The sequence below is a fragment of the Sapajus apella genome, unplaced genomic scaffold, assembly GCF_009761245.1.
Source record: "Sapajus apella isolate SASKATOON/1434 unplaced genomic scaffold, GSC_monkey_1.0 scaffold126, whole genome shotgun sequence".
Classification (NCBI taxonomy): Eukaryota; Metazoa; Chordata; class Mammalia; order Primates; family Cebidae; genus Sapajus; species Sapajus apella.
The window spans coordinates 26,938-35,920 of record NW_022437066.1 but is presented as its reverse complement, the minus strand read 5'-3'; the positions used below and the strand labels follow the sequence as shown (position 1 = coordinate 35,920).

General features: G+C 38.8%; 1 long non-coding RNA gene and 1 other non-coding gene across 2 annotated transcripts in view; both read left to right on the top strand.

The window, feature by feature from the left end:
• LOC116539182 overlaps window positions 1-8,983 on the top strand; it is a 17,046-nt gene continuing 8,063 nt past the window's right edge. The window contains exon 1 of the long non-coding RNA XR_004263941.1: window positions 1-469. This is a non-coding gene — a long non-coding RNA (uncharacterized LOC116539182). The remainder of the gene's footprint in view (window positions 470-8,983) is intronic.
• LOC116539242 lies at window positions 2,189-2,328 on the top strand. The gene has a single exon (XR_004263958.1). It is a non-coding gene; the product is annotated as a U4 spliceosomal RNA (small nuclear RNA).

The following is an 8,983-nucleotide window of genomic DNA, read 5'->3' as shown; positions in this document are numbered from 1 at the left end:
AAAAGACATGGCATTATTCAGAGCTGGTTAATTACATGGTTAAAAGTTGATGGCTGGTATGTCTATTTCATTTCGACCAAAATTAAATGTCAGTTTGGGCAGCAAAATAATTTTATGCCAAAACGCCATTTGAAGCTGGGTTTATGACATGTTTCTCCATCTGTCATCTATGGGTACTCCCAAAATGTATGCTTAAGTCCCCAGCCTCTTGACTCTGCTCAGCAATATTTCTGTTTGGCTTACTGTCCAACTTTGGCCTGCTCTTCCAGATCTACCTCTTTTCCCAAGGAACAAGCTGCTTCTATGCCAAGGGCATGACTTCCTCCTTGCAGATTTTCCTCACATCTCTGACTTGGAGAAAAGGGGGTTTTTCATTCTGCTAGCTTTTTAGTGCTCCTTTGAGATCATTATTCTGGAGCCCTCTGCAATAATATTGTTTCTCATGGATTGAAATCCATTGTTTCCAACAGTGAACTCCTGTTGTCATGATCCACCTGCCTCAGTCTCCCAGAGTGCTGGGACTATAGGTGTGAGCCCTGGTGCCTGACCACCTCATAGTCTTTGTCTAAAATACAGTGGCAGAGGTATTCTTCCCAGGCCGGTATAGGGTTCAGTGAGATGAGTTATGCAGGTCTATCAGCAGAGTGACTTGGAGAAGGGACAGGCTCCATAGCTGTCTTTTCCCACAGTCACTCAGAGCGATTGTAAGTGAGACTGGAAAGTAGCCCACGTGGGAGAGTGGCCGTGTGCACGTGGGAGGTGACCTAGTGAGGAAGGAGACCCAAGCATCTAAGATCACCTCCCCCTTGACTTCCACACTGCATTTCAATAGAAGTAAAGGCTGGCCGACTGGGCGCCACCTTAATCGCCCTCCTATAGATCACAGGCATGGTGTGGGGGAATCTTTCCGGAAGGCATTGTTTTTACTTAAACAAGTTCAAACCCCCACCCCACACCTACTCCATGGACCAAGACCCCTTCACATGTAATTTCTAAAACTGTAAACCCAAGACCCTTTCTTGTGTGATATCTCAAGTTGTAAGCCTATGTAAAGCCGGGCTTCTGATTGTTAGAGGAGCTTGGCTGTTAGGCGGTTATGCAGCCTTGCTCCAGCACGCCCTCTGCTGGTGGCCGGCGGCACTGCATGGGCCCTCTGGTGGCCATCCTGCTGTACCACTTGAAGTCGGAGTGCCGAGTGTTCAGTGCCATCGTTCTGGAAATGCAAGCTGACACGGAGCCCACCAGCCCGTGTGTTTCTAAAAAGGAAGAAGGGACAATTGATTGGAAACCATAGGAATGAAATAAATATGGATGCACATTTTACAGCTGATGGAAAAATTCAGTCAACATAGCCTTCACATTTAAAATGCAAAACTCTCAGAGGCATCTTAACCACAGTGACTTTATTTTAAATAAAAGTTAAATCTGGGCAGGGTGTAGGGCTCATGAGTGTAATCCCAGCACTCTGGAAGGCCAAAACGGGAGGATCGCTTGAGATCAGGAGTTCAAGATCAGTCTGGGAAAATAGCGAGACCCTCATGTCTACAAAAAATATAAAAATTAGCTGGCGTGGTGGCGCACGCCTGTGGTCCTAGCTACCCAGGAGGCTGAGGCGGGAGGATCGCTTGAGCCCATGAGTTTGAGGCTGCAGTGAGCCAGCCATGATCACACTATTGCATTCAAGCCTGAGAGACAGAGTGAGACCCTGTCACACACACACACGCACACGCACACACATAGACACATGTTGAATTTGTTGGATTATATATTTAGGGGTTGACCACCTTTGGTTATAAAATATTTGTGGTTGCAGGAACAAGTTAATAACTAAATAAAGACCCAAAACTTATAAAAATATACCAGTACTTTAAGCAAAAAGCATTCTTAATGTAAAAATAAGTTTTACTCTAAAGATAATAGTACGCTGATAAATTATTGTTAAATCAATAGTGACATAGAAAAGTAAAAATACTAATAGCCTGACACAAACTGATCACAGTCCTTTATAAGAGACAACACTATTGTTAACAACCTAGATAAACAAACACTAAGGCCAGGGTGCAGTGGCTCATACTTATAATCCCAGCACTTTGGGAGGCCGAGGAGGGTGGATCACTTGAGGCCAGGAGTTAGACACCAGCATGGCCAACATGGTGAAACCCAGTCTCTACTAAGAATACAAAAAAATAGCTTTGCACAGTGGCAGTATCATAGCCAACGAGGTTTATCTGATTCATGGTTATTGGTAATTGAAAACTTTTCCCAATACCCTGCCATGACGACTGGAAATACAGTTGGCATTTGCAATTTTTGGCAGTCTCTAAGGGCACTGAATTTAAAAAATTAATAAAAAAGTAAAAATGGAAGAGAAATAGAAAAATATTAGCTGGTCATGGTGGTGCACACCTGTAATATCAACTACTTGGGAGGTAGAGGAAGGAGAATCCTTAAACCCAGGAAGCAGAGGTTGTTGTGAGCCGAGATCATGTCATTGTGACTAAAGTAAAACTGTCTTTAAAGTTTTTTTTTCTTTAAAACAGGTGCGTTCCTCCTCTTGCTTTCTGAGGACTCCCTGCTCTGTAACTGAGTAGTGGCTAATAAACTCTCTTAATGCCACTAGACTGTAACTCCCCAAAAATTCCATCTCGTGTGAGATCCAAAAACCCGTTCTTGGGGTCTGGGACAAGACCCCTTTTCTGGCAACAAAACTATACTAATCATTTTCTTTTCTTCTTTTTTTTTTTTTTTTTTTTTTGAGATGGAGTCTTGCTCTGTTGCCCAGGCTGGAATGAAGTGGCATGAGCTTTTGAAAGTGGGTAGCCTTCACCACTTTTATTTGCATTATCTATGTTTGTCGCACATGTGAATGCATATATTCAATGACATTTTTATTGTTTACTTTTTCTTAACGCCTATGTTATGAGAACTGAAATTTATCAGACATGGCTTTTCCACACCTTTTTTTGGAAATATAATTTCTGTGTTTGAAGAAGTCTGTGTTGGAGAAGGCTTCCCAGAGGCAGGACGGACATAAGTTGGTTTTAAGGATGCATTTGCTTCCCTAGCCTAAAAATCAAACAATACATTAAGTAAACCAAAGTTCTGTTCTCAGATTTGGAACACAGCACTTCTGGGACTGTTTCTTGGCAGCCTCTATAAATACATATAAGCTCACATTACAGTGTGATGTAGCCGGAAATTCTAGAAGTCAGTGGTCAGAATTAAGAGAAAGAGCCAGATGCAGTGTCATGAGCCTGTAGTCCCAGCTACACAGGAGGCTTGAGGCGGGAGTATGGCTTTAGCCCTGAAAGTTTGAGGCAAGCCTGAGAATTTGAGGCAATCCTGGACAATACAGTGAGACCCTATCTCTTAAAAAAAAATGAATGAAATGAAATGAGAAAAGGATCTGACGTAGCTGAATATTGAGAAAGTGCAGAATGCAAAGAGCCTGAAAGGGGAGATATTGTACATAGGCAAGTGACTCGAGGCATTTTCTGATTGGTCTTCTCCATGCTACTTGCCCAGCAATCTCCATGGCATTCACCTGAAAGCCCCCATGTCAGTGAGTAGTTATGGGTGAAGGGCGTACTGGGGGTCTTGGGGAACATGGCTAAATGGGCCTATGACCTTCCCCCAATTCATGTCACTTATTTCTCCTAAATCCATTTTCTGTGTTTGGTACCACTTATATTACTTCTTCACTAAGTGCCTACATTCATAAAGTTCCTACCATAAAAATAGGAATCTGTTTTCTTTAGAAGATCACAGATTCTCAAGGAATAAAACAATGTAACAGTGATTAAAAGGTTCATATTCAAAAAGTAGTTACTGGCTATTTCTTTTCTCAGCTAAATGTAATGTTCACTTATCTTGACTTTTAAGTAGCAAAGAGTAGGGAACCTTAACATCAATCTCAGTGTCTAATCCCTAAATTAAAAGTATTTAACCAGATTGTCAATAAAATTAATTTTAGCTCTAAATTCTGATGATCCTGTGTGATTTCCTAAAACAAGCACAGGATTATTCAAGTATTGGACTCTGATAAAAAATGTGCAACGTCTTCCAATTGCCCTGGGTTTTAGACTGGCATTGAAATCTATTTGACTGATTTGCCCCCAGTCTTTTCTTCTAGCTTGCTTCCTACCATTTCTCAATACAAATCCTCCACTGACTCGGTCAGTCTCCTAGTTATACCACAAACATAACTTGTTTTCTTCTCTTTTCATCCTGTGTGCTTTCTCCTTCCCATAATGCTCATTTTCTTATCCAAATACTGCAGAGTATTTTTATTCTAGAGCCACATTAATCTCTTCTTTGCTCTTTGGGAAGACTGGGACTTTGGAGTGAGAAGATCTTTAGTAGCTTAGCCACTTTGGACCAGTTAATTACAACTTCTGTAGGCTTTAATTTCTTCATTTGAAAAAAGGGGCTCATGAAAGTACGTGGCTCATAAAGGTTTTGTGAGGTTGCCTCAAAAGCACGTAACTTGTTGGCACACAGTAAACATTCAGTGGATGATGATGTTGAGAAAGATGATGAATCTTGGCTTATATAATTGTGTATTTGGTCTTTGTCAGAATAGACATGCCTTATGTTTTAATTAATATCAGTGTGAAAGATCTGGGGGTCTCACTGTATTGTTAAATTTTTCTTCCTATACAGCAGTGTGTGATTTTTAAAAAAAATTCCAAATGTCCCCTTCCACCTTTGTGAGAAAAATAAGCTAATCTCTATTAGAAAGAAAGTCTCTCAGTGTTTGAGAGAAAGCAGCCAATTTCAGAACTACAACTTCTCTGGCTGTCTCCTTAGCTGTGCTTTATTTCTCAGAGTTTTTAGTCCATTCCACTTTCTCTTCAATCCTCCCTGGCTCACAGTAGTAAACTGAGGCATGATTTATTAAAGTAAAATGAAATAATTATACCATGCTTCTTACCTGCAAGCGCATGAGTTTTGATGCCTTTCAAGAGGAATATATTTGATGGGCAGGTGGTTGGTAATCATCCTACTCTGCCTCATTGGGTGACATTTAAATAGTCACACTCAAATCTGCAGTAACTACAGAGGAGTATTTCAAGTGAATTATTGAGTATTTACTTCATACTACAGTTTAATGATTAGGCATACAGATAAATAAGGGAATATTTTTATGACATCCATGCTATTGAATGCAGTGAACATCGAGAATGCAACTTGATTTCTAAAAATTCCTGCACTTACCAGTGAACAACAAGAATACATCTGAATGGGGAAATTTTCAATTCTTTTCCAGGTTCAGGTTGTCTGGCAGCTTATTTTTAGAGATGCCTAGGACGTTGAAATAACCGATGATTCATAGGCAAATTCTTTTTTGACTTGGTAATTATGTCCACAAAAACTATAGAGTTAAAAAAAAATTAACCCGGACTACTAGAATATTTTCCCTGAAGATCTCTCAGTAGAATGGGGCAGACATTTTTATTTTTAGTAATTATTTTTGTGGGTTCTTTTAATATTCACCATGTTAAAAATTAATACTGAGAAATGCTTAAAATATGTATACAGTTACCTTAATATAATTTATATTTTGTTTCTATGAAAAATAATATTATTTTTCAGTAACAATGATGAGTAATATTTTTATTGTATAAATGTAAGGTGTACAACATGTTTCTGTATACATCTGCATGCTGAAGTGCTTATAACAGTCAAATACTTTAATAAATTACTACATTATCTTCCATAGTCACCTTTCCTTTTGACATGTATGTGTGTGTGCGTGTGTGGTAAGAGTATCTAAAATTTATTGTTTTAACAGATTTCCAGTGTATACAATGCAATATCATCAACTACAGTGTTTATGCTGTATGCTAGTTCTCTACACGTATTCATCCTGTGTAAATAAAAAATTCCTACCCTTTGGCCCACATCTCCCATTTCTCCTGGACCTTTCCGAACTACCATTCTACTCTGCTGCTTTGTATTTATGATTATGTTTTTAAGATTCCACATATAAGTGAGTTAATGTAGTATTTGTCTTCCTATATCTAGCTTATTTTACTGAACATAATTCATCCATGTTACCGAAAATGGCAGGATCTCCTTTTGTAAGGCCATATAGTATTCTGTTGTATATGTATACCATGATTTCTTTATCCATTCCTCTATCAGTAGACGCTTAGGTCATTTTCCCACCTTGGCTATTGAGAATAATTCTACAATAAGCATGGACACACAGATATCCTTATAAGGTGGTGATTTCATTTCCTTTGGGGATATATCCAGAAGAGGGATTATTATGGTAATTCTATAGGAATTACTATATGGTAGTTCTATGTTGAATTTCTTTTAGAAAGCTCTGTGAAGTTTTCCGAAGTGGCCACCTAAATCTGCATTCCTACCAACGGTTTACAAGTGTTTCCTTTTCTCTACACACTCAGCACCACTTATCTCTTGTCTTTTTCATAATAAGCATCCCAACAGATGTTAGGGTATAAATCATTGTGTTTTTGATTTGTATTTCCCTGATGACTAGTGATGTTGAGCACCTTGTCATATACTTCTTGGCCATTTTTATGTCTTCTCTGGAGATAAGTCTCTTCAAGTCCTTTACCTATTTTTTTTTTTTTTTTTTTTTTTTGAGACAGAGTTTCGCTCTTGTTACCCAGGCTGGAGTGCAATGGCGCAATCTCGGCTCACCGCAACCTCCGTCTCCTGGGTTCAGGCAATTCTCCTGCCTCAGCCTCCTGAGTAGCTGGGATTACAGGCACACACCACCATGCCCAGCTAATTTCTTTTTGTAGTTTTAGTAGAGACGGGGTTTCACCGTGTTGACCAGGATGGCCTCGATCTCTTGACCTCGTGATCCGCCCGCCTCGGCCTCCCAAAGTGCTGGGATTACAGGCTTGAGCCACCGCGCCCGGCCCCCTTTACCTATTTTTTAATCAGGTTATTATTTTGTTTGGCTATTGGGTTGTTTGAATTCCTTACATATTTTAGGTATTAACCTTTTAAGAGAGACTATGGTTGGTAAATCTATTCTCCCAGTATTTCAGTTGTCTCTTTAGCCTCTTTACCATTGTTTCATGATAAAAACAGTGTTGAGACAGGGATAAATCCAACTTGGTCATTATGTGTAATTTCTTTGATGATGTGTTCTTGAGTTCATTTTGCTGGTGTTCTCTTGATTATTTTTCCATCTATGTTCATCTTAGTGGCCTGTAGTTTTCTAATTGTGTCTGGCTTTGACATAGGAATGATGCTGGCCCCAAAAATGAGTTTGACAGTGTTCCCTCTAGTTCTAAGCTTTAGAAAAGTTTAAGAAGAATTTGAGATATGTTCCATGAATATCTAGTTCATTGCGCGTTTTTAACATGAAGGGGTGTTAAATTTTACGAAAGGCTTTTTCTGCATGTATTGAGATAATCATGTGGTTTTTCTCCTTGGTTCTGTTTATATGGTATGTTTATTGATTTGCATACGTTCAACCAGCCTTGCATCCCAAGGATGAAGCCAACTTGATCGTGGTGGATAAGCTTTTTGATGTGCTGCTATATTCAGTTTGCCAATATTTTATTGAGGATTTTCACATTGATGTTCATCAGTGATATTGTCCTGAAGTTTTGTATTTTTTGTTGTGTGTCTGCCACGTTTTGGTATCAGGATGATGTTGGCCTCATAGAATGAGTTAGAAAGAAGTCTCTCCTTTTCAGTTGTTCAGAATAGTTTCAGAAGTAATGGTACAGGCTCCTCTTTGTACCTCTGGTAGAATTGGTCTGTCAATCTGTCTCATCCTGGGTTTTTTTTTGGTTGGTAGGCTATTAATTATTGCCTCAATTTCAGAACTTGTTATTAATCTATTCAGCGATTTGACTTTTTCCTGGTTTATTCTTGGGAGGGTGTATGTGTCCAGGAATTTATCCATTTCTTCTAGACTTTCTAGTTTATTGGCATAGAGGTAATATAGTATTCTCTGAGTTTGTATTTCTGTGGGGTCAGTGATGATATCTCCATTAATAAATTTTTACTCTGTCTGTTTGATCTTCTCTCTTTTCTTCTTTATTAGTGTAGCTAGGTTTTATCTATTTTGTTAATTTTTTCAAAAAACGAGCTCCTGGATTCATTGATTTTTTTGGGAGCATTTTTATGTCTCTATCTCCTTCAATTCTTGTCTGGTCTTAGTTATTTCTTGTCTCCTGCTAGCTTTTGGATTCGCATGCTCTTGCCTCTCTAGTTCTTTTAATTGTGATGTTAGGTTGTCGATTTGAGATCTTTCTAACTTTCTTATGTGGGCATTTAGTGCTATAAATTTCCCTCCTAACACTACTTTAGCTGTATCCCAGAGATTCTCATATGATGTCCCTTTGTTCTTGTTGTTTCAAAGAACTTCTTTATTTCTGCCTTAATTTCATCATTTAACCAGGAGTCATTCTGGAACAAGTTGTTCAATTTCCATGAAATTGTGTGGTTTTGAGTGAGTTTCTTAATCCTAGGTTCTAATTTGATGGCACTGTGGTCTGAGAGACTGTTTGTTGTGATTTCAGTTCTTTTGCATTTCCTGAGGAGTGGTTTAATTCAATTATGTGGTTGATCTTAGAATAAGTGTCATGTGGCACTGGGCAGAATGTATATTCTGTTGATTTGGGGTAGAGAGTTCTGTAGACGTCTACTAGGTCCACGTGATTCAGAGCTGAGTTTAGTCCTGAATATCCTTGTTAATTTTCTGTCTCATTGATCTGTCTAATCTTGACAGTGTGGTGTTGAAGTCTCCCACTGTTATTGTATGGGAGCCTAAGTGTCTGTGTAGGTCTTAGGCTCAAGAATTTCTTTTATGAAACTAGGTGATTCTGTTTTGGGTGCATATATATTCAGAATACTTAGCTATTCTTGTTGAATTGTTTCCTTTAGCATTATGTAATGCCCTTCTTTGTCTTTTTGATCTGTGTTTAAAGTCTGTTTTGTCAGAGACTAGGAATTGCAACCACTACTCTTTTTTTTTTTTTTTTTT